Below are 25,246 nucleotides of genomic sequence, written 5' to 3'. Positions count from 1 at the left end.
TCACAGGTCAGTGAGACAGAAATTATGTGGGTGTAACTGAGGGCACCGACAATTAGTTACAGGAAGCCTTGCATTAGTTTAATGTGATTTGAAATCATGAATAAGGTTCGTTGGCAGTTGCTAAGTGCTCTCTTTCTTAAATACTAGATCAGAAACATTACGCGTATTTATGTGCCGTCAGTCAAGCTGCCTTAATAAAAACCCACGGTTGTTAACTGTATTACTTGTCTTACTGGGTTAAACTGTTGACATAAAAGTAGACGTCTCATTGAGTAGACTGTGACAGTATTTTAAATTTTTAATACGCTAAATACCTTCCCATGGTTGGCTTGCAAGCTGTGGAAAGAGCACTAGAATGCGCCGGTACAGAGTATCCCAGCAAGTGGATAAAGCGACATCTGTGCGTAGAAACATGCACTACATGAACGCTGACGGCTGCGGCGTGCACGCTGTAACCTGGAAGTTGCACATGTGCAGGAGCACCGCACGCGAGCAGAATTTCTGGCCGGCCCTGGTGTAAACAGTGTGTCTTAGGCTTTTGTAGCGACTACTACGGAGGCAACAGTGGAAATAGCGGACATATTGACCGTTCAGTTCTTCATCTGTGACGAGTATTCAGGTACGTTGCTGTTGTTCCATGGGGAATGGGGCCAATCTTTCCGAGAAATACGTTTAACAGCTTGCGGGAAGTGTCCTGTTCTTGAGTCTTCTGTCCATCTGTGGCTGATTTCTGCTAGCTGGAACAATATATCACTGACAGCACATGGAAATGTCTGTATAGCATCAGTGACAGGTTAGAACAGGCCCGGAGAACCAGAATCCCTACCTATGCAGGGTGAGAGAGGAGGAGGGGGGAGGAGAGGAGGCTAGGAGGGGAGGTAAGACTGGTTTTAAACCGGTTAGTCTATATCAACACATGGAGGTGAGCACACATGCAGCTGCCCCACTCTCCTAACAAGATCTTTAGGGAACGGATTCTGCAATAGTTGTGTTATTACAATGATTTTTCTGAATTCCCATGATCCTTTGTTTATGAGTGGTGGTTTTTCTCACGACAATATCGGTGCATAATTAGAGCAGCAAAGTATTTTCCATGACTTGTGGTAGCGAATATTGAACCATAATCTGTGTTCCTTAAAAGACATCATAGTCGCCATTGAATGTAATCTTGGTAGTGCAGTAATATCCCATATGCCTGGCTAGGCATACATTTGATTAACTTCTCATGGTTGGGATTCACAGTCATATAATATTTCTTAAAAGACATCATACGGCGACTTTGATGTCTTTTAAGAAATATTATATGACTGTGAATCCCAACCATGAGAAGTTAATCGTATCCTGTTTGAAGCATCGTTCCTGTAGGGTAATTATGAGATCGGTTTCGAGTGATACGTGATTTATTTAACTGAGGATCTGCGAGCTTTTCCCGCCAAGTGTATGAGAGAGCGTTGCTGTTTTCCCGCTAATTTCTATCTCCTCCCTGCCCACAGGGGTGGTGCACAGAGCCTAGCGATGGTGGGTGTACCGTGTGCCCAGCTGCGAGCCTCTATCTCCGGTATAGCTGCGGATCCCGGCACTCGTGCAGTTGTCGAGCGGAGCACAGGATGATTTGTATGTGTGTTTGGGGGAGGGGGTGGGGGTGGGGGGGTTCGCCAGTTATGTTTACTGGAAACGTTGTGGTGGAAGAAGATGCTTGTGTTCTCAAACGTTGGTGCTACAAGACCTCGGATGTATCTAGCACTACGATCTATTTGTGACAGAAATTTAATTACTTGTTTTAGAAAATGCATCGGTGTGATTCTCAAACACTGAAGACACCACACATGTTTTATCATGGAGAAGAATTCTCCCAAGGTGGTTGTGTTTTAAGCCATCTGTTTGACTTACCGTGGGCTATTCTTCCCATAAATAGAAGAAGAAATATTGAATTTAATTGATGAAAGAAGAAAATATAAAAATGCAGTAAATGAAGCAGGCAAAAAGGAATACAAACGACACAAAAATGAGATCGACAGGAAGTGCAAAATGGCTAAGCAGAAATGGCTAGAGGACAAATGTAAGGATGTAGAGGGTTATCTCACTAGGGGTAAGATAGATACTGCCCACAGGAAAATTAAAGAGACCTTTGGAGAAAAGAGAACCACTTGTATGAGTATCAAGAGCTCAGATGGAAACCCAGTTCTAAGCAAAGAAGGGAAAGCAGAAAGGTGGAAGGAGTATATAGAGGGTCTATACAAGAGCGATTTACGTGAGGACAATATTATGGAAATGGAAGAGGATGTAGATGAAGATGAAATGGAAGAGAATATAGATGAAGCTGAAATAGAAGATACGATACTGCGTGAAGAGTTTGACAGAGCACTGAAAGACCTGAGTCGAAACAAGGCCCCGGGAGTAGACAACATTCCATTAGAACTACTGACGGCCTTGGGAGAGCCAGTCCTGACAACACTCTAACATCTGGTGAGCAAGATGTATGAGACAGGCGAAACACCCTCAGACATCAAGAAGAATATAATAATTCCAATCCCAAAGAAAGCAGGTGCTGACAAATGTGAAAATTACCGAACAATCAGTTTAGTAAGTCATGGACGCAAAATACTAACGCGAATTCTTTACAGACGAATGGAAAAACTGGTAGAAGCCGACCTTGGGGAAGATCATTTTCGATTCCGTACAATATATTGGAACCGTGAGGCAATACTGACCCTACTACTTACCTTAGAAGCTAGTTTAAGGAAAGGCAAACCTACGTCTCTAGCATTTGTAGACTTAGAGAAAGCTTTTGACAATGTTGACTGCAATACTCTCTTTCAAATTGTAAAGGTGGCAGGGGTAAAATACAGGGAGCGAAAGGCTATTTACAATTTGTACAGAAACCAGATGGCAGTTATAAGAGTGGAGGGGCATGAAAGGGAAGCAGTGGTTGGGAAGGGAGTGTGACAGGGTTGTAGCCTATCCCCGATGTTATTCAATCTTGTGCAAGCAGTGAAGGAGACGAAAGAAAAATTCGGAGTAGGTATTAAAATCCATGGAGAAGAAATAAAAACTTTAAGGTTCGCCGATGACATTGTAATTCTGTCAGAGACAGCAAAGGACTTGGAAGAGCAGTTGAACGGAATGGACAGTGTCTCGAAAGGAGGGTATAAGATGAACATCAACAAAAGCAAAACGAGGATAATGGAATGTAGTCGAATTAAATCGGGTGATGCTGAGGGAATTAGATTAGGAAATGAGACACTTAAATTAGTAAGGGAGTTTTGCTATTTGGAGAGCAAAATAACTGATGATGGTCGAAGTAGAGAGGATATAAAATGTAGACTGGTAATGGCAAGGAAAGCGTTTCTGAAGAAGATAAATCTGTTAACATCGAGTATAGATTTAAGCGTAAGGAAGTTGTTTCTGAAAGTATTTGTATGGAGTGTAGCCATTTATGGATGTGAAACATGGACGATAACTAGTTTGGACAAGAAGAGAATAGAAGCTTCTGAAATGTGGTGCCACAGAAGAATGCTGAAGATTAGATGGGTAGATCATATAACTAATGAGAAGGTATTGAATAGGATTGGGGAGAAGAGAAGTTTGTGGCACAACTTGACTAGAAGAAGGGATCGGTTGGTAGGACATGTTCTGAGGCACCAAGGGATCACCAATTTAGTGTTGGAGGGCAGCGTGGAGGGTAAAAATCGTAGTGGGAGACCAAGAGATGAATACACTAAACAGATTCAGAAGGATGTAGGTTGCAGTAGGTACTGGGAGATGAAGAAGCTTGCACAGGATAGAGTAGCATGGAGAGCTGCATCAAACCAGTCTCAGGACTGAAGACCACAACAACAACAACAACAATTCTTCCCATCCAAATAAAGAGAATCACAGCCGAGTATTTCGCATCAATTTAATTAATTAATGTTTAAATAAATAATCAACATATCGCTAGGATTTACCGCCCGTTTCGTGTCATTACATCCTCTCAGTCCGGCAGTTCAATGCAGACTGAGCTCTCCCCACCGGTTCACAAGTGGTGTAGTGGAGGTGGCTGCAGGTCGTTCCATATATAAAGAAATAAAGACAGTACCTCATGTCCTTCCTCTACAACAGCTCAGCACGGATTGAGTCTTTTTCCCTAGTGTCCGCAAGTGGTGGAAGGGAGGGGAGGTGCTTTGTCTCCTGTAAACTCATTAAATAAAGTTAAAGCTCAAATTCGAGAAGCGTATAAAACGAAAGATAAGTTAAATAGAGAAGCTTTAAATCTTCACTTGATTCTTGGTAACACTTTATCTCCACTACAGTTCACATACGTATTCGGAGAGATTGAAAACAGAATTGACAGGAAGCGAGAATAAACTCTAAGCAGACATCAGAAGAAGCTTTTTAACCTAGGTGTAAATTTTAATGTTGATAACTCAACGGCGCGTAAAAAGTTGCATGCATTCTATGAGAGGGTCGTGAAATTAACTGAGATAGAAATGACAAAGGACAAGCAGAATCTTTTAAATGAGGGGTTGCTGTATAACCTAAATCCCGCAATTAACTCAAATACTATAAAGAAGACTGTCACAGAAGTGAAAGTTGCATGTGATATCGCAAATTTAACAGATCAACACGGCTGTTAAAATAAAGAAGTCGATTGTAGACGAAATGCATTCTGCTCACAAGAACAGAAACGAACTACTAATTCTTAAGGGCTTGAACAAGAAGTTAGAATTACAGAAGGCTATCGTCGCAAAGGCAGATAAGGGCGGCACTATGGTTTTAATACATGATACAGACTATATAAAGAAAACCGGAAACTTCTTTATGGAGAACGGAATAGTAGAGGTCAACAAAGATCCAACCAGGAAATTTGAAACAGATATAAGGAAACATTTAGCGTGTTTCTCTTCTCGGAGGAGGAAAAGTTTAAATTGAAAGTAATGAATCCGCGAATCCCCGAATTACGGTCACAAATAAAGCTCCATAAGGTTGAAAAGTCGATTCGCCCGATCGCCGATAATGCCTGTAGCCCAGGTTACAAATTAAATAAAGAGCTAAATAACAGACTGAAGGCGGCATACACATATCGTCGGACTTACAACATTAGGAACAGCTACGAATTTGCCGAGGAAATTAAAGACGTAGTTATACCTCAGGATGCGTCACTAGCTTCATTGGATATCACTAATCTGTACGCAAACATTCCCGCAAAATAAACGATTAAGATCATTAAGAACAATCTCCTCGCTCATAATAAACTGGCATTGGGAGAAGTGATTGAACTATTGGAAATGTTGGAACAAGTCTTGTCGTTCAATTACGTTACTTTAAATTGTAAAATTTATCAACAGAAAGACGGGTTGGCAATGGGTAACAGTTTAGCTGGGACGCTGGCTGACATTTTTGTAAATCACTTGGAAAACGAATTCTTTGACGAAAATCGAGATAGCGCTGAGAAAATTGAATATTACAGGAGATATATTGACGACTATTTTATTAAACAAAGGGGATAAAAATATCGGAAACCTAACACACCCGAAAATTAGATTCACTATGGATTTTGAAGAAGTCAACAGTACAGGTAACTTAGATTTAACACTAATTAAGGAAGATGGGAAAGACAAGTTTAGCATATTCAGAACACATACGTGTACAGATTTAGTGACCGTGGGCACTGCCTACAATCTTGGACACCCCCACTACGACCATCATCTACACCTGCTCTTCACTTTTCCCCCACTTTAACATCGTGGAGTGCTTCCTCTGGGATTAACCCTTCTCATCCATCTCCCTTACTCACGGTCTCCTCCCCTTTTATCTCGTCCTCATCACTGTATCCCCACCTGTATTTCACCCCTGCCCCTGTACCTTCCCACCACCTCTGCATCCATCCAGTCACCCATCCATCCTCTCAGGCCACACCAACCAAAAAAATCTTACAAACGCCGCAGTGGCGACCTCTCCTCCACCCCCCTCCAAATAACCACTGCCTGCTCCACTTCCCTCTGACCCCACCATGGATACCACCCCATCTCCCTCCACCCCAACCCTGATCCAAAATTCCTTGATGCCCACAGCCTCACCCTACAAATCCGGAAGTACATCCCCAGCGCACCCATCACCCAACTTATCCCTCACAGAGACTGTTCTCATCAAGTCCCCCTCTTTCCATACTGATCTCCTCCGCACCTTCCCTGCATCACCTTTGGCCCCCATGAATCCCTCACCCATTTCCTTACATCCTCCTCATCAGCCCCAACCCCCTTGTTGTCCGCCAACCCTCACCGCTGTCATCACAAAACTCAGCCCTGTGGTCACGTAGGCTGAGGTGTTGGCGGAACTGAACACTCACCCCGCCGTATTTAGAACTCCCCTGACCCTACCTTCCTCATGTGTATATTTGCAGAGTACGCCTCCTTCATCAACCACCTCCTCACAAAGGGAACCATGATTTTCAACCACTGCCACCCTGTTGACCTGTCCTATTCCCCTCCTCAATCCTACCGCTGCCAGCTCTGTCTCCTGTACAACAACCACCTCAACCAAAACTGCAAATGCCCCTCCCACCTGCCCCCATTGTAAAGACTCCCACTTCTTTAAGCAGTGTCCCAACCTCACCTCTCCCCCTTCCTGCAACACCTGAAACGAACCTCACCCCACCTATTCCTCTAAATGCAAAGCCAAACCCCCTCCCACCAGCCCACTCGCCCCATGGACCCACCCATCCACCCCAACAATTCCCTCCACCCTCCCCCTACAGCAGAAGACATCATTCGGTTCCTCACCATCATCCTGCAGGAGATCCACCCCTTCTAGCACCCCCACACACTCCAGCAAATTTCCCTTGCCACCTGCTCTGTTTTCTACTTAAACACCTACGCCACCTACTCCCACAACCAGGCCCACTTTACCTTCACCTGCCTTGACACCCTTGTTTAAGCCCCTCTCTCCTCATCCTGCTTCCTTCCGACCTCCTGGTGTGCCACCAGTATCATCTCCTCTACCTCAACATTCGCTCCCTCCCTGCCAACAAATACCTCTTCATGCATACCCTATACCAGCACTAGGTTGACTCCTTCATCCTTAATGAAACCTTCCTCCAACCCCACCATGTTGGTCGCACCTCCCCCTATCACCTTCACAGCACTGACAGTCCCCTTCCCCTTGCTTGAAGCGGGGTCGCTATAGGCCACCTCAAACATATCCCTGTCTGGCCACAACCCCTCCTTTTTGACCCAACTGAACACCTTCTCCTCAGCATATTTTTCCCTCCCTCACCATCACCTATGCCACTATCTATATCCACCCCACAGCTCCTCTCCCTATAGACTTAATTTCCCATATTGACCATGCCTTCTCCACCTATGTGATTGCCGCTGACCTCAACATCCATAGCTGTGACCCTGCCACCCTTCGGCGGTGGCATCAGTTCCTTGCCACTTTCCGTGGTGACCTTTCTCCACTCCCACAGCGCACCCATCCTGAAAGTAACTCCACCCCCAATGTTATCCTCACTTCCCCCAACCTCCTTGGTCGCATCGCCATTGACATCCTCTATCCCGTTAGTAGTGACCATCCCCTGTCCTTCTCACCATCTCCTCTGCCCATCCCACCCCTGCAGCCACCCGACCAGCTGCCCCTCCAAAGTCTGTCCATGACTACCGCCGTGCTACCTGGGATGCCTACCAGGAATCCATTGCCTTACAGGTCGAAAGACACCCTGTCACTTTTCACCATCCTGCTGACATCACCCATGCCTCTTGCTTCCTTCAGAAGACCATCACTGATGCTGTGGAGGTTCATGTCCCTACCAAACTCATCCACCCTCACCACCCTACACTTCCTCCACAGGCTGTCTTCGTCTGCATGAATCCTGCAGATTCTACCGCTTCTTCCTCCGCACCCGTGACTGGGATACACTCATCCACCACCAGCAATCACAGCAACACATCCGGAACCTCCTTACAGCATAGAAACGCCGGGACTGGCGCCAGACATGCACACGCCTCAACTCCACCCTCCCTGTCGACTCCTCCAAGTACTGGTCAGCTTTCCATTGCCTTACTGGTAGCCATCCCATCCCACATTACGCTATCCTCCATGACGATCGACCCTTTCCTGACAACCTCAGTAAAGCTAACCATTTTGCTTCTCACCTCTCTGAGGTCTTCTCAATTCCTGACGATCCCCCATTTAAGATTACTCCCTCTTCCCCAGTGTCCTTGACCGCACTGACACCTCTGTCCCACTGCTCGCCCCTAGCTTCCAGTACTTGGATCGGTTACCCCCCTCAGACATAAACACAAACATCACTGCACACGACATCACACTCGCCCTCCGCTCCAAATGCAACACAGCCCCTGGTCATGATGGCGTCACCTACTGCCACCTCAGTGAATTCCCCCCCCCCCTCTCAATCCTTCCTGGCTCTCCTTGCTACCCTGTACAATGCCCTCCTCTCCACTGGATTTTACCCTGACCTGTGGAAGATTTCTCATGTCCTCCTGTTCCCCAAACCCAACAAACCCCCCTCTGATACCTCTTCCTATCGTCCCATCTGCCTCACCTCTGTGTTCAGTAAGGTCTTCGAGACCATCCTCTCTCACTGTATTCACCGCTTAACCTTACCAATCTTCTTTCCCTCCAACTTAACTCCCGTCACACTGCCATCTTTGTTTCCCTTGACCTCTAGAACACCTATGACCGTGTCTGGCATCCCGGGCTCCTCTTTAGACCTATGCTCTCCCCATCAACTTCGTCCGTCTTGTTGCTTCCTTCCTCTCCCATCGTCCCTCCTATGTGACTATCCACAATTCAAACTCCCGTACTTTCTATCCCTCTGCCAGCGTGCCCCAAGGCTCCATCCTTTAAACTCTCCTCTATCTCCCGTACACTGCTGATATGCCGAAACCTCTCCTGCCTGTTCATTTCCAGTTTGCTGATGACACCGCCTTCCAATGCACCAGCATTGTGCTCATTCGCCAAAAATGCCACAGATCACCATCTTTCCTACTTTACAGACGTCCAACCATTTAGCGCCTATTGGTAGTTTTTCTATCTCCTTCTGTAGATGCTCACGGCAGTACCACTTGAAAATTCGACCAGCTTCGGCGTTGTCGAGATGCTCGTCCACAGGCTCTGCATAATAATAACTGTCCTTTGTCGAAGTGACTTATCTCAATGGATTTCCCCATTTCCAGCCCAAATATTTGCTAGGCTGATCCCTCGTCCGTGTCTGCTCCGCTTAAGTACTTTTGTAAGCGCGTCAAGTGCCCGCAAAGGCACCAGGCAGTATCCAACGTTGCGGTGGCAGTGGTCATAACGTTTTGGCTGATCACTGTAATTACTTGGTTAAAATAATACACCTTTTATTATAACTGACTTTAAATTATTTACATAATTAATTGCAGAGCGTACATACCAATTTTACAACATTTTTACTTGTTTTGGTAAACTGCATCGAAATTTGTACAGACATAAAAGAGTTCCGCGTCACCCCGGTTCCCAGAACTCCTGAAGATAGACGTTGACTGTGGATATTGCATCACAGACACAGTTCCCTCGGCTGTTCAGAGATGTCACTAAACCCGCCCAAAGACATAAACAAACTTGCATGAGCAGCGCCTATTAGATGGAGAGGGTCCAACAGCCGATCAGTTCCAGTGATTCCACCAGGAAGGAGGTACACGGCTTGTGTTGTCTGTATTTCAGTCGTGCCTAGACGGTCCATATCGCGGTGGACATGGAGGAAATACAGAGAGACAGGAACTGTCGATGACATGCCTCGCTCAGGCCGCCCAAGGGCTACTACTGCAATGGATGGCCGCTACCTACGGATTATGGCTAGGAGGAACCGTGACAGCAACGACACCATGTTGAATAATGCTTTTCATGCAGCCACAGAACGTCGTGTTACGACCCAAACTGTGCACAATAGGCTGCATGATACGCAACTTCACTCCCGACGTCCATGACGAGGTCCATCTTTGCAGCCACTACACCATGCAGCGCGGTACAGATGGGCCCAACAACATGCCGAATGGTCCGCACAGGACTGGCACCACGTCCTCTTCACCGACGAGTGTCGCATATGCATTCAACCAGACAATCGTCGGAGACGCGTTTAGAGGCAACCGGGTAAGGCTGAACACCTTAGACACACCGTCCAGTGAATGCAGCAAGGTGGAGGTTCCCTGATGTTTTGGGGTGGCATTATGTGAGGCCGACGTACGCCGCTGGTGGTAATGGAAGACACCGTAACGGCTGTACGATACGTGAATGCCATCCTACGACCGATAGTGCAACCATATCAGCAATTGCGAGGCATGCGTCTTCATGGACGACAATTCGCGCCCCCACCGTGCCCATCCTTCACGATAACGACAGCGCTCGACTAGAGTGGCCACGATGTGCTCCAGATATGAACGCTATCGAGCATCCCTGGGATAGATTGAAAAGGGCTGTTTATGGACGACGTGACCCACCAACCACTATGAGGGATCTGCGCCGAATCGCCGTTGAGGAGTGGAACATTCTGGACCAAAAGTGATTTGATGCACTTGTGGATAGTATGCCACGACGAGTACAGGCATGCATCAAAGCAAGAGGGCATGCTATTGGGTATTATAGGTACCGGTGTGTACCGCAATCTGAGCCACCACCTCTGACGGTCTCGCAGTATGATGGTACAACATGCAATGTGTGGTTTTCATGAGCAATGAAAAGGGCGGAAATGATGTTTATATTGGTCTCTGTTCCAATTTTCTGTATAGGTTCCGGAACTCTCGGAACCGAGGTGATGGTTCAAATGGCTCTGAGCACTATGGGACTTAACTTCTAAGGTCATCAGTCCCCTAGAACTTTGAACTACTTAAACCTAACTAACCTAAGGACATCATACACATCCATGCCCGAGGCAGGATTCGAACCTGCGACCGTAGCGGTCGCGCGGTTCCATACTGTAGCGCCTAGAACAGCTCGGCCACTCTGGCCGGCTGAACCAAGGTGATGCAAAACTGTTTTTGGTTTGTGTAGGTAGGTAAAAATCAAAACTGACAGTTGTTACTGGTGTGTTTAAGTTATTGTTGGTGGTATGGTTATGAAACCAAAAGCTAAAATAAATAATTCCTGCATGTGGGTAAGTACAGTTAAACGGCGACTAGGCGCATAGGTGTAAATGTACCGTTACTGTTGTTCCGTTCTTGATTCCATCTTACCACTTCATGTGCCTTTCCCAAGTCCAAACAGCAAGCTTGACTCTGTGATTTTACAGAGTGTACCCAGCGTTTTTACAAGGCGAACTTCGCTCTATTATACTCACATTTACAGCTGTCCTTTACTTTTATGAGCAGTAACGTGCACCTTGTGAACATGGCGGGCAAAGCAAAATCTCAAGAGCACATGTTATGTGTCTCATTCAGTGAAAATGCATCACAATTTAAACTGTGTCGCCAGGAGATATAGTAAATTAGTTATCAAAGACATATTTTTCTAACAGGCGATCCAAAGGCAACAGACGGTACATAAGGATGTTGTAGTAGCGTCCACACCAATTGATGACTCTGCGAGGTATTCAGTACGTCAGACGTTAATAAATGAAGTAGGACTGTCGTCAGTTCGGTATATCGATACTCAGAAGTATCATTATCGGCTCTCGATATATCGAAGAAACGTATCGATGCATCTACGGAAATAATATTAATGTAATGGCCCACAAAAAATATCGCCTTCACATTGTAAATATACTGTGGGTTTTAGTGTTGTATATTTGAGTACCGATTTAGGATTGGATATTCTGTACACCAACAAACTAGCAGCCTGCCTATCCCCCTTAGAGCAAAGGAAAGGAAAACGATGCTCGTTCAAGCTTGGCAATAAGCACTTTGCTAGCAATGATAACCGCATGTAAGTGGCACAATAAAAGGCGTCCGGCGGGTCAGTTATTTGATTTGTCCGAAACACTTCACGTCTACTTCATTTTTGTTTTGTTTTACTTGCCAAAGGCAGCGACCTAGCAGCTGTGGTGTCACAACTGCATGGTGAAGCTAGACCTTGCAGGTTGTGTTGGCAGCGCCAAGCGCCGATTGCGTCAACAGTTCCGCTCACACGTCTCCGCCCACCACAAATACCAATCTTGTCATTTTATTCATCGTTATCAGTAGCTGTTTTTGAGGAATCCCTATGTAAATAAATAGCACACTAGTAGCGTTAATTTTTTTTAACGCAAATGATGTTCTGTTTCTAGACATCGGAATACTTGTCACTACATTCTCAGCGCCACACCCCAGTGCAATCGGACTTCTTCTTTTGTGTCACATGTACTTGGTTCACACAGTCAAAAAGAAAAATTGGAGGTGTTGAAAGCTCAAAAAGTATAAAGACTCCTTCAGAGAGTGAAAGTAAAATCATGGTCTATTACAATTTCAAAAGAACAACTTCAAATATGCACCGATAAATGTGAAACAATATAACATAAAACAATGCTAACACGAATTCCTTACAGACAATGGAAAAACTGGTAGAAACCGACCTCGGGGATGATCAGTTTGGATTCCGTAGAAATGTTGGAACACGTGAGGCAATACTGACCCTACGATTTATCTTAGAAAATAGATTAAGGAAAGGCAAACTTACGTTTCTAGCATTTGTAGACTTAGGGAAAGCTTTTGACAATGTTGACTGGAATACTCTCTTTTAATTTCTGAAGGTGGCGGGGGTAAAATACAGGGAGCGAAAGGCTATTTACAATTTGTACAGAAAATAGATGGCAGTTATAAGAGTAAAGGGGCATGATAGGGAAGCAGTGATTGCGAAGGGAGTGAGATAGGGTTGTAGCCTATCCCCGATGTCATTCAATCTTTATATTGAGGAAGCAGTAAAGGAAAGAAAAGAAAAATTCGGAGTAGGAATTAAAATCCACGGAGAAGAAATAAAAACTTTGAGGTTCGCCAATTTCACTGTAATTCTCTCAGAGACAGCAAATGACATGGATTAGCAGCTGAACGGAATGTACAGTGTCTTGAAAGGAGGATATAAGATGAACATCAACAAAAGCAAAACGAGGATAATGGAATGTAGTCGAATTAAATCGGGTGATGCTGCGGGTATTAGATTAGGAAATGGGACACTTAAACTAGTAAAGGAGTTTTGCTATTTGGGGAGCAGAAAAACAGATGATGGTCGAAGTAGAAAGGATATAAAATGTAGACTGGTGATGGCAAGGAAAGCATTTCTGAAGAAGATAAATTTGTTAACATCGAGTATAGATTCAAGTGTCAGGAAGTCGTTTCTGAAAGTATTTGTATGGAGTGTAGCCATGTATGGAAGTGAAACATGGACGATAAATAGTTTAGACAAGAAGAGAATAGAAGCTTGCGAAATGTGGTGCTACAGAAGAATGCTGAAGATTAGATGGGTAGATCACATAACAAATGAGGAGGTACTGAAGATAATTGGGGAGAAGAGAAATTTGTGCCATAACTTTACTAGAAGAAGGGATCGGTTGGTAGGGCATATTCTCAGGCATCAAGGGATCACCAATTTAGATTTGGAGGACAGCGTGGAGGGTAAAAGTAGTAAAGGAAGACCAAGAGATGAATACACTAAGCAGATTCAGAAGATGTAGGTTGCACTATGTATTGGGAGATGATGAAGCTTGCACAGGATAGAGTAGCATGGAGAGCTGCATCAAACCAGTCTCTGGAATGAAGACCACAACAACAAAACTATCGAATCACCATTTTGATATCGATCTGTCGATGTTTCTGAGAGACCTATCGCAGTAGCATATCGATATTTCCCGACACAGAATGTACATATCGATGCATCGATATTTTGTCAACTGTATGAAAGGAACAGTCATGGTTCATGCAAAGATTTGTTCATAGCTTAGCTAACAACACAGGGACGGATCCTTCGTCCTTACACGGCTACCGACACTGAGAAGCGCACTGTCATCCGGTCGCCGCTTCAGTTCGTCCCTGAAGACAGAGCAGACTGCACGTGCTGCGGCAAAAGCCATTATACTCAGCCACCTGCGCGTCCGATACCATCTGGAGGACCCGCGGCGCGGCATTAACTGCACGCCGGCGCCGGCGCGCACAATAAGAAGTGGCGCAGCTATGTGCCGCGGCCGTGAGCAATGGGCGGCAGCTGGCGCTCCGCTCCGCTCAAACCCAGCCACTTGACGCTGCAGCGGCCTGCCTCCAGCACCGGCGCCCACCCGGCCCTGGGATGCTCTTCTCTGCCAGCCCCAACAGCGGCGCCACGTTACCGTCGCGAGTCGCCGTCGGCGGGGTAAATTTACTGGTAAAGTTTGGCAGGTGTAATTCACTTGTTGCACTCTGTGTGCATTGCCATTAATTCGAGTCCCCACTAAAAGTAAAAAAGATCTCTATGGAAAGGGACGGATAATTTCAAGGAATTTCGTGTAGTTTCCGGAACTATTTGTTACGTCACGTCAGAAGAAAGATCTGCTTCTTAGAGTTCAGGTTGTAAGACGTCGTTGTCTCCTGACCTCCATTGCTTACACATTTCGCCCTCACAATCATATTCCGCACATCGAGACGCTTCATTCGAACCCAAACTCAATAAGATAAAGTCAATGTTGTATGAATTCATGTAAACGATATGCATATAACTAATAAATCGCAAGCGCACACCATGGTTGAAATACTCGAGGCTGGCGTACACACATACATTCCAGACACGACGGTCACAGAAGCTTTTAGTTCGGGAGAGAAACCGCACAACAGGATGCCGGTCCCTTCAGAGGACGACCCAGCCTATGTCGGCCAGTGACCGCCTGTGTAGCGGACAGCGTGGGCCCGAGTGAAAGGAAGAACGACCCCGTGTTCAGCTTAAACGCAAATTCCGCTACAATGTGTGGGAGCGCTCAGCCTACGCATTCTTTACAAACATAGTACACAGTTTCAGAGGTTTTCACAAGCAGACAGCAAACGCCAAACGCCGATGCTACAGATTTCCGGATTGGTCGCCTTAAACGAAACGTCATTCTCCCGTTTTAGAAGAGCAATGCTGATTGGCAGACGATATTCCTGACGCCTTGAGCTGAAGGAGTAATGTAAGAGACCAGAAGATATACCCCTTCACGTCTGGCGTGCAGAGGGGCCGTTCCTTTGTCGCTCTTGAAGCGAGGAACAAGTCTCTCCCCAGTAGTTCACTGGGAGAGCACCTCTGTCGAGAGCGAATCAAAGGGCGACTCTCTATATTGAGTCCTTGCGATTAAGCGTTGTTCACTGTGTTGGCCGCCACACTTATTGTGCGGTGTAAACGGACAGAGTTATAGTTAAAGGCCTGCGAGCGAATTTTTGAGTGGCATCGTGGTGGACTGGTTATCTGACTGGTGTACCACGCCAATAGTTAGACTAGTGGCGAATAGGAGTCCTTGGCTTCCTCAAGGTGTAGGGAGAGTTTGATTGGTGAAGGAAAATCCAGACAGAACGAGGGTTATCTTATTTGTCAGCAGCGAGCGGCGCAGACAGCGGTCATCGCATCTTACGGTATTGTGCGCTACAGCTATTGGGAGCCCCGTATTTTTTTCACAACAGTACGCTTCACTGCATTTCACAAGCGACAGCCTCGACCGTACCTAGCAACATTCTAAAGGATAATTATTCAAGTTGAGAAAGGCGCACCTCTCAGCCATTCTGCCAAGTCAACAACAATCTTAAACTTTGTATAGAAATTTCATTAGCGAATCCTATCCTTGAGAGGTAACTTCACATTCCGAAAAGAACCAGGATATAAGTTGTTCAATTCATAACTAAAAGTGCCATTGTGATTTCTCAGAATTTTTCCAAAATAAATAATATCTTTCGTTAGTTTCATGTTTTTCTTACACTAACTAGCACTACTCCAGTACCCAAGTATCCCGCTAATTACGTAAGAAATTTTGTGAATCTTTGAGTCATTTCCTTACAGCGGACGACTCCACAAGATATTTATTGCTGAAAGTTTTTCGGGCATTTCTCTTTAGAACGTTAGGAGCGTCTGTCTGACCTCTGTAGTAGTGTGGGGGTGGAAATTGCATCTTGCAGGAGCCACAGGGTAAAGGGTACATCTCAGATTAATCCGTTGCGCACAATATCAGAATATCAGATCAACCCCACGTTCACCACAGAAGGTTATGGCGAACAAAGTTTTCGTGTGTGGCAATCCATTTGGAACACATAGAATGTTCCCAATCGATATCAGATTTCTGAAAAGAACGACGAGTTGAATAGGATTATATCACAGTGTCTAGCATCGCCACACACAAGTTGTCCCAACTGTGGTTGTGAATGACGCGAAATTCGCTACGTTGCTGCCACTGACGTTTACATTCGTATTTAGGAAGGAAGACCGACAAGGGATTGTCAGACAAGGGTATCGTCAGGAGTGCCCGAGGGAAAAGCGATACGACCGCTCTTGTTCTCTATAAGCACAAATGATTTGGTGGACAGGGTGGGCAGCAATCTGCAGTTGTTAGCTGATGATGCTGTGGTGTACGGTGTCGAAGTTAAGTGATTATAGGAAGATACAAGACTACGTTGACAAAATTTCCAGTTGGTGCGATGAATGGCAGCTAGCTTTAAAATATGAAAAATGAAAGTTAGTGCGGATGAGTAGAAAGAACAAACGTGTATGTTAGGCCGCAGTATTACTAGTGTCCTGCTTGACACAGTCAAGTCGTTTAAATATCTGGGCGTATCGTTGCAAATCGAAATGAGGTGGAACGAGCATGTGAAAACTGTGGTGGGGAAGCCGAATGGTCGACCGGTTTATTGGGAGAATTTTAGGAGACAGTGGTTCACCTGCAAAGGAGACCGTGTATAGGACACTGGTCGAGTGTTTGGGATCAGTACCACGTCGGATAAAACGAAGACATCGAAGCAACCGAGAGGCGTGCTGATGGATTTGTTACCGGTAGGTTCGACCAACACGGAAGTGTTACACAGATGCTCCGGGAATTCAAATGGGAATCCCTGGAGGGAAGGCGACATTCTTTTTGTTAAACTCTATCGAGGAAATTTAGAGACATCGATATAAGTGTCCAAGCAATAGAATAGCAACTGAAATCACCCAACAGAGGAAACTCCACTGGACCTGACGGGATATCAATTCGATTCTACACAGAGTACGCGAAAGAACTTGCCACCCTTCTAACAGCCGTGTACCGCAAGTCTCTAGAGGAACGGAAGGTTCCAAATGATTGGAAAAGAGCACAGGTAGTCCCAGATTTCAAGAAGGGTCGTCGAGCAGATGCGCAAAACTATAGACCTATATCTCTGACATGTTTTTTGCTCGCGTATCATGTCATTTCTGGAAACCCAGAATATTCTTTGTAGGAATCAACATTGATTCCGGAAACAGCGATCGTGTGAGACCCAGCCCGCTTTATTTGTTCATGAGACCCAGAAAATATTAGATACAGGCTCCCAGGTAGATACCATTTTCCTTGACTTCCGGAACGCGTTCGATACAGTTCCGCACTGTCGCCTGATAAACAAAGTAAGAGCCTACGGAATATCAGACCAGCTGTGTGGCTGGATTGAAGAGTTTTTAGCAAACAGAACACATCATGTTGTTCTCAATGAAGAGACGTCTACAGACGTTAAAGTAACCTCTGGCGTGGTCTTGCCGTTCTAGGCGCTGCAGTCCGGAACCGCGGGACTGCTACGGTCGCAGGTTCGAATCCTGCCTCGGGCATGGATGTGTGTGATGTCCTTAGGTTAGTTAGGTTTAAGTAGATCTAAGTTCTAGGGGACTGATGACCTAAGATGTTAAGTCCCATAGTGCTCAGAGCCATTTGAACCATTTTTTTTAACCTCTGGCGTGCCGCAGGGGAGTGTTGTGGGACCATTGCTTTTCACAATATATATATATAAATGACCTAGTAGATAGTATCGGAAGTTCGATGCGGCTTTTCGCGGATGATGCTGTAGTATACAGAGAAGTTGTAGCTTTAGAAAATTGCAGCGAAATGCAGGAAGATCTGCAGCGGATAGGCACTTGGTGCAGGGAGTGGCAACTGACCCTTAACATAGACAAATGTAATGTATTGCGATACATAGAAAGAAGAATCCTTTATTGTATGATTATGTGATAGCGGAAGAAACACTGGTAGCAGTTACTTCTGCAAAATATCTGGGACTATGCGTGCGGAACAATTTGAAGTGGAATGATCATATAAAATTAATTGTTCGTAAGGCGGGTGCCAGGTTGAGATTCATTGGGAGAGTCCTTAGAAAATGTAGTCCATCAACAAAGGAGGTGGCTTACAAAACACTCGTTCGACCTATACTTGAGTATTGCTCATCAGTGTGGGATCCGTACCAGGTCGGGTTGACGGAGGAGATACAGAAGATCCAAAGAAGGGCGGCGCGTTTCGTCACAGGGTTATTTGGTAAGCGTGATAGCGCTACGGAGATGTTTAGCAAACTCAAGTCGCAGACTATGCAAGAGAATCGCTGTGCATCGCGGTGTAGCTTGCTCGCCAGGTTTCGAGAGGGTCCGTTTCTGGATGAGGTATCGAATATATTGCTTCCCCCTACTTATACCTCCCGAGGAGATCACGAATGTAAAATTAGAGAGATTGGAGCGCGCACGGAGGCTTTCCGGCAGTCGTTCTTCCCGCGAACCATACGCGACTGGAACATGAAAGGGAGGTAATGACAGTGGCACGTAAAGTGCCCTCCGCCACACACCGTTGGGTGGCTTGCGGAGTATAAATGTAGATGTAGATTAGAAGGAGACTGGCAAATGGTTCTACTGCCTCCAGCTACATTGCGCGTGAGGACTACGGAGATAAGATACGAGAAATGAGGGCTCACACTCGTTCTGTTTGCGAGTGGAATAGGAAAGGAAACGGTGGCAGTGGTACGGCCACACGCCGCACAGTAGGTTGCGGAGTATGTACGTAGATGTACGGCAAATGTAGATGTACAACCAATTTATCGCATGAAATTAAGTGCAAACGACCTGCTTGATGGCGGATATTTGCATGAGTTAAAACGTAAAAAGCTGATGTTTTGATTGATTAAGACACAGACGTAGGAGAGCGAAGTGGTGAGTGGATGTCGACTGCCAGGGATAAGGGTACCATGCGAAAGTAGCAGTCAGGGTAGTGCGTAAGAAGTGTCTGTGTGGGCATATGTTTGGAGAAGGCATTTGCGAGAGCAAAGAGAAATGTTGTTCCGGACCAATCCGTAGGATAAGCATTGAGAGAATGGAAAGGAAGGGAACGCCGACCTGGGGAGCGGAATAGGTTCTGTTATATTTGGTAGGATGGGTACATATCAGAGTAGATTTCATGGTTGGCTAAGGAAAGTTGGGAGTGGAAAGCGTGGAGGTGTAGCGTTGGGAGAATGTGATGGTAGAGTAGGAGCAGAGTACCAGGACCCGTGAACAGGAGGGGAAGGGAGGGGGGGGGGGGGGTAACTGGTGGGTGGATAGTGTCAAATTACGTGTAACAGACGGCACTTGGAATGGAACAGTGGTCTAGCGGCAGAGTCTTCAGTTACCAATCAGAACGAAACCAGTCCCGGGTTCGAAACCCACCACCGCTTACATTTCAATTAATAATCAGCATTGGCAGTCGAAGACTTATGACATAAGATACCGCGTTCATTCTGCCAACGACCTTGTCAAAGAGGGCGGAGGACCGGACAGAGGTTCAGGACAATCTCTTGTTCTTGGCGTGAGAAACTGAGCTAAGGGCCGAAGAATCAGCAATGATCAACGGTATGATGAGCAGACGACAATGGAAACCATTGCATTAAAGACACATAACGTGTATCCGTGGGACATTGCCTGTAATTGAAAATGTGTCATGATCTCTCAATTGGCAAAAGATTCCGGAATAGTCCCCCATTAGGATCTCTTGGAGGGGACTGCCAAGGGGGAGATGACCATGAGAAAAAGATTGAATAATCAACGAAACGATAACGTTCTACTTGTCGGGCGTGGAATGGCAGAAGTTAGAATCTAGTTCGAAAAATAGAAATTCTGAAAATGGAAGTGCAAGGACTCAATGAAGTGTAATTGAAAGAAGACAAGGATTTCTGGCCAGATGAGTATAGGGTAATATCAACAGTAGCAGAAAGTGGTATAACAGGAATACGTTTCTTTATAAATAGAAATGTAGGAGAGGGAGCATCTCATTGTGAACGGTTCGGTGATGGGGTTCTTATCAGAATCGACAGGAAACCAACACCAACAATGATATTTCAGTTATAGAAGCCGACGTCGTAAGTTGAAGAAGAAGAACGGGTAACAGAGTACATAAAGAGCTATGAAAATTTCTGGTAGACTGGAATGCAGTTGTAGCGGAAGGAGTGCAAGAAATGGTTACTGGAGAATATGGGCTTGGGAGAAGGAATAAAAGAGGAGAAAGACCATTTGAGTTCTGTAATAAATTACAGCTAGTAATAGCGAAAAGTCAGTTCAAGAATCACAAGAGGAGAAGGTATACTTGGAAAAGGCGGGATGATGCCGGATGATTTCAGTTAGATTAAATCATGGTCAGACAGAAATTCCGAAATCAGACACTGTATTGTAAGGCGTACCCAGGAGCAGAAATAAACTCAGATCACAAGATAGTAGTGATGAAGAGTAGGCTAGAGTTTAAAGATATTAGTCAGGAAGAATCAGTGAGCAAACGAGGGATACGGAAGTACTAAGGAATAACAAGATATTCTTAAATTTTTCTAAGGGTATAGATACAGCAATAACAAATAGCTCAGTAGGCAGTACAGTTGAAGAGGAATGGAATCTCTAAAAAGGGCCATCACATAAGTTGGAAAGACTAAGTTACAAAAAAAATGACTGCGAAAAAAACGTGAGTAACAGAAGATATACTTCAGTTGATCGGCAAAAGAAGGAAGTACAAAAATGTTCACGGAAATACAGGAATACAGAAATACAAGTCACTGAGCAATGAAATAAACAGGAAGTGCAGGGAAGCTAAGACGAAATGGCGGCATGAAAAATGTGAAGAAATCGAAAAAGAAGTGATTGTCGGAAGGACTGCCTCTGTATACAGGAAAGTCAAAACAACCTTCGGTGAAACTAAGAGCCAAGGTTGGTAACATTAAGACTACTATGGGAATTCAACTGTTAGAGGAGAGAGCGGATAGTTGGAAAGAGTACATCGGAGGCCTCTATGAGGGGGAAGATTTGTCCTATGTTATAAAAGAAGGAACAGAGGTCGATTTGCAAGAGATAGGGGATATAGTATTACAATCAAAATTTAAGACAGCCTTGGAGGCTTAAGACCAAATAAGATGGAATGGATAGATAAAATTCCGTCAGAATTTTTTGTATCATGGTCGGAAGCGGCAACAAAACGACTATTCACGTTGGTGTGTAGACTGTATGAGTCTGGCGACATACCAACTGAACTTCGTAAAAGCATCATCCACGCAATTCGGAAGACCGCAAAAACTGACAAGTGCGAGAATTATTGCACAATCAGCTTAACAGCTCATGCATCCAAGTTCCTGACAAGAGTAATATGCAGGAGAATGGAAAAGAAAACTGAAGATGTGTTAAATGGCGAGAAGTTTGCCTCTAGGAAAGGTAAAGAGACCAGAGGCAAATCTGACGTTGCGGTTGATAATGGAAGCAAGACTAAGAGAAATATCAAGACATCTTCATAGGATTTGTCGAACTGGAAAAAAGTTCGACAATGTAAAATGGTACAAGATGTTCTAAATTTTGAGAAAAAATTGTGGTAAGCTACATGGAGAGACGGGGAATATACCGGGTGATCAGAAAGTCAGTATAAATTTGAAACCTTAAATAAAATTGACATACTTTTTGATCACCCAGTACAATATGCACAAGATCCAAGATGGAGTATAAGAGTGGACGACCAAGATCGAAGTGCTGCAATTAAAAAGTGTGTAAGACAGGGATGTAATCTTTTGCCTCAACTGTTGAATCTGTACGTCGAAGAAATAATGATGGAAATAAAAGAAAGGTTCAGGATTGGGATCAAAATTCAAGGTGAAAGGATATCAATGATACGATTCGCCGATGACACTGCTATCCTGAGTGAAAGTCAAGAAAAGTTACATGATCTGCTGAATAGAATGAAAAGTCTAAATCGAATGAAGATGAAAGTAATGAGAAGTAGCAGAAATGAGAACAGCAATAAACTTAACATCATGACTGATGGTCATGAAGTAGATGAAGTTAAGGAATTCTGCTGCCTAGGCAGCAACATAACCGATGACGGATGGAGGAGAGAGGACATAAAAAGTAGATAGCACTGGCAAAAAGGGCGTTCCTGGCCAAGATACGTTTACTAGCATCAAACATAGGTATCGAATACAAGCCTTAATTTGAGGAAGAAACTTTCGAGAATTTACGTCTACAGCACTGTGTGGTCGTGAAACATTGACTAAGGGAAAACCGGAACAAAATGACACTGATGCATTTGATATGTAGTATTACGGACGAATGCTGAAAATTATGTGGACTGCACAGAATCGGAGAGGAATATGTGGAAAACACTGACGCGGAGAAGGGACAGGATGATAGGATATATGTTAAGACAAGAGGGAATGATTCCCATGGTACTATAGAGAGCTTTAGAGGGCGAAAACTGTAGAGGAAGATAGAGATTCAGCAAATAACTGAGGGTATAGGTTGCAAGTGGTACTCTGAGATGAAAAGGTTGGCACAGGAGAGAAATTCGTGGTGGGCCACATCAAACCAGTCAGAACACAAACGGCTCAAAAAAAAAAAAAAAAAAAAAAAAAAAAAAAAAAAAAAAAAAAAAAAATGGAAGTATTCGAGATAAAAGAGTAGGGCCAGAAATTTTATGAGATTGTAGATAATTCGGGTGGTGGGAAGTAAGCGGATTCGAAAGTCTAGGCATAGTTTATTTATTTATCGTATGGAAACAGCAAGAAACATTGAAAGATACATAAAGTTTAATTGTACATGTATATCTAGTTAAGTATTTACATATACTTTAGTTTTACTTTTTGGCACAAATTTCATACGCATTTTTAAATTGTGAAAATTACTAACTTAATATTAGTGACTACTTTGACTAAAATAATTGCAAGTTAAAAAAGGCAGATACATTTAATCATAGTTCAACATCTAATGATTGAAGCCAACTAACAGCAGAGGGAGTAGCATTAATAAAGTCACTATATGGTCCATGATACCTCCTCTGAGGACATTCTCGAACAATATGTTGAACAGTTTGTTCTGGGGCCCCACAATCACAGTCTGGAGAATCCCCACTTGTGCATCATAGCGTTGCACCTGACGTGTCCAGTTCTTATTCTGTTCAGCCTTGTCCACTCCCTTCTCTGCAGATGAAATCCTGGTAGGCTGGCAGTTGGCTGGCAACTACAAACCATCCAACAGAAAGCCCATCGTTTACAAAAATGGCCCGCATCTCGTGGTCGTGCGGTAGCGTTCTCGCTTCCCACGCCCGGGTTCCCGGGTTCGATTCCCGGCGGGGTCAGGGATTTTCTCTGCCTCGTGATGGCTGGGTGTTGTGTGCTGTCCTTAGGTTAGTTAGGTTTAAGTAGTTCTAAGTTCTAGGGGACTTATGACCACACCAGTTGAGTCCCATAGTGCTCAGAGCCATTTGAACCATTTTTGTTTACAAAATCTAGTAACAGACCTCACCTAGAGACTACACCTCACCAGTTTTCTCCACATCTACAGAACGCTGATCTTGTCTAACCTCTGCTACGCAAACGTTTTTTGGATATCCATCCCAACAAAATTCCAATGGTCACTTAATATCCTTGAACTCCAGGCATTCTGCCTTTCTGTATCTACTTGCCTTTCCCCACATGGATCCTATACTGTCTCATCAAATTCCCATCCCTTCTGACCCACGTCGAGTACCCCTACATGTTCTATACTATCCACAAACTAGATTCCAATAACCACGTCGTGTCCACTCTGATCAGCAACCGCCGGCCGGCGTGGCCGAGCGGTTCTAGGCGCTTCAGTCTGTAACCGCGAGACCGCTACGGTCGCAGGTTCGAATCCTGCCTCGGGTATGGATGTGTGTGATGTCCTTAGGTTAGTTAGATTTAAGTAGTTCTAAGTTCTAGGGGACTGATGACGTCGGATGTTAAGTCCCATAGAGCTCAGAGCTTTTTTTTTTTTTTTTTTTGTCAGCAACCGTGGTGCACTGCCACACCTTTACAAATACATCTCATCGTCCCTACACATATACACACTCCACATCGTATATCAACGCAACTTTAGTCAGCTTCCTGTTCCAGACAATGATATCTGCTCCACTATTTATCCCTCCTACCAACTTTAACTCTTCCCTACCTATCACACACCACTTCAGGGCTCCTCTCTCCTTCTTCTCCCTGCATCCACAACCCCTTCCACTTATAATCACTACTCTAGTCACATAGTAAACTTCTCCTCACCCTCTGTCTTTCCCACTTGTGTATTCCCACTATCCACCTCAACCTAAACCTCTCATCTCCATACTTTCTATACTTAGCATAGCCCTATATTTATATCCACATCCCTCTCCTCCCTAAATACTTCTCACCCACTGCAGGTACTTCAGATTTTAAGAGAAAGGCCAGTGCTTCAGTGCTTTTTCGTGGCAGAATCTCACCACATTGCAGTGTGTTTTTACTATATATATATATATATATATATATATATATATATATATATATATTCGTCTTTTTAATTTAAAAACGGAAAAGAGCCCTCATGCTTCTCCTGATCTTTATTATATTTATAAGAACGCTTCTGACCACTGTGCGGAACATTGTACTGTTGACATCTCACCCCACGCCCATGTGGGGCGAGGATGGTGAAATAACAATATAGGGGAAAAAACTGGTAATCTATCCCAACATCTGTTTTAACCCATTGATGCTTGATGCAGCGATCGACAAGTCCATATAGACTGCCCTACATAACGCTGGCCACACTTGCTGGAATACTGTGAATTCTGGGCACTCTTAATTTTTATAGGTAGCTGGAAAACTGATCTGATCCTTTGCGCGTTTAGTACTCTACCCATCTTACTAGTTATTACACGGCAGAATGGAAGGTACGCTATGTGTTTGTCCTGTTGATTTGTTTGAGCGGCGTCGTGTCGTGCTTTCGTCGACAGATCTGATCTGATATCACAGGCAGAATACCCGTTACTTCTGAACACCATCTTCAGATGGTTAATCTCGGAGCCGAGGTGGTCCTTGTCTGAAATAGTCCTGGCTCTGTGTACGATGGTGTTCAGCACAGCTCTCTTTCG

Source organism: Schistocerca americana, chromosome 3 (genome assembly GCF_021461395.2).
Source record: "Schistocerca americana isolate TAMUIC-IGC-003095 chromosome 3, iqSchAmer2.1, whole genome shotgun sequence".
Classification (NCBI taxonomy): Eukaryota; Metazoa; Arthropoda; class Insecta; order Orthoptera; family Acrididae; genus Schistocerca; species Schistocerca americana.
This window is presented reverse-complemented; position numbering follows the sequence as displayed.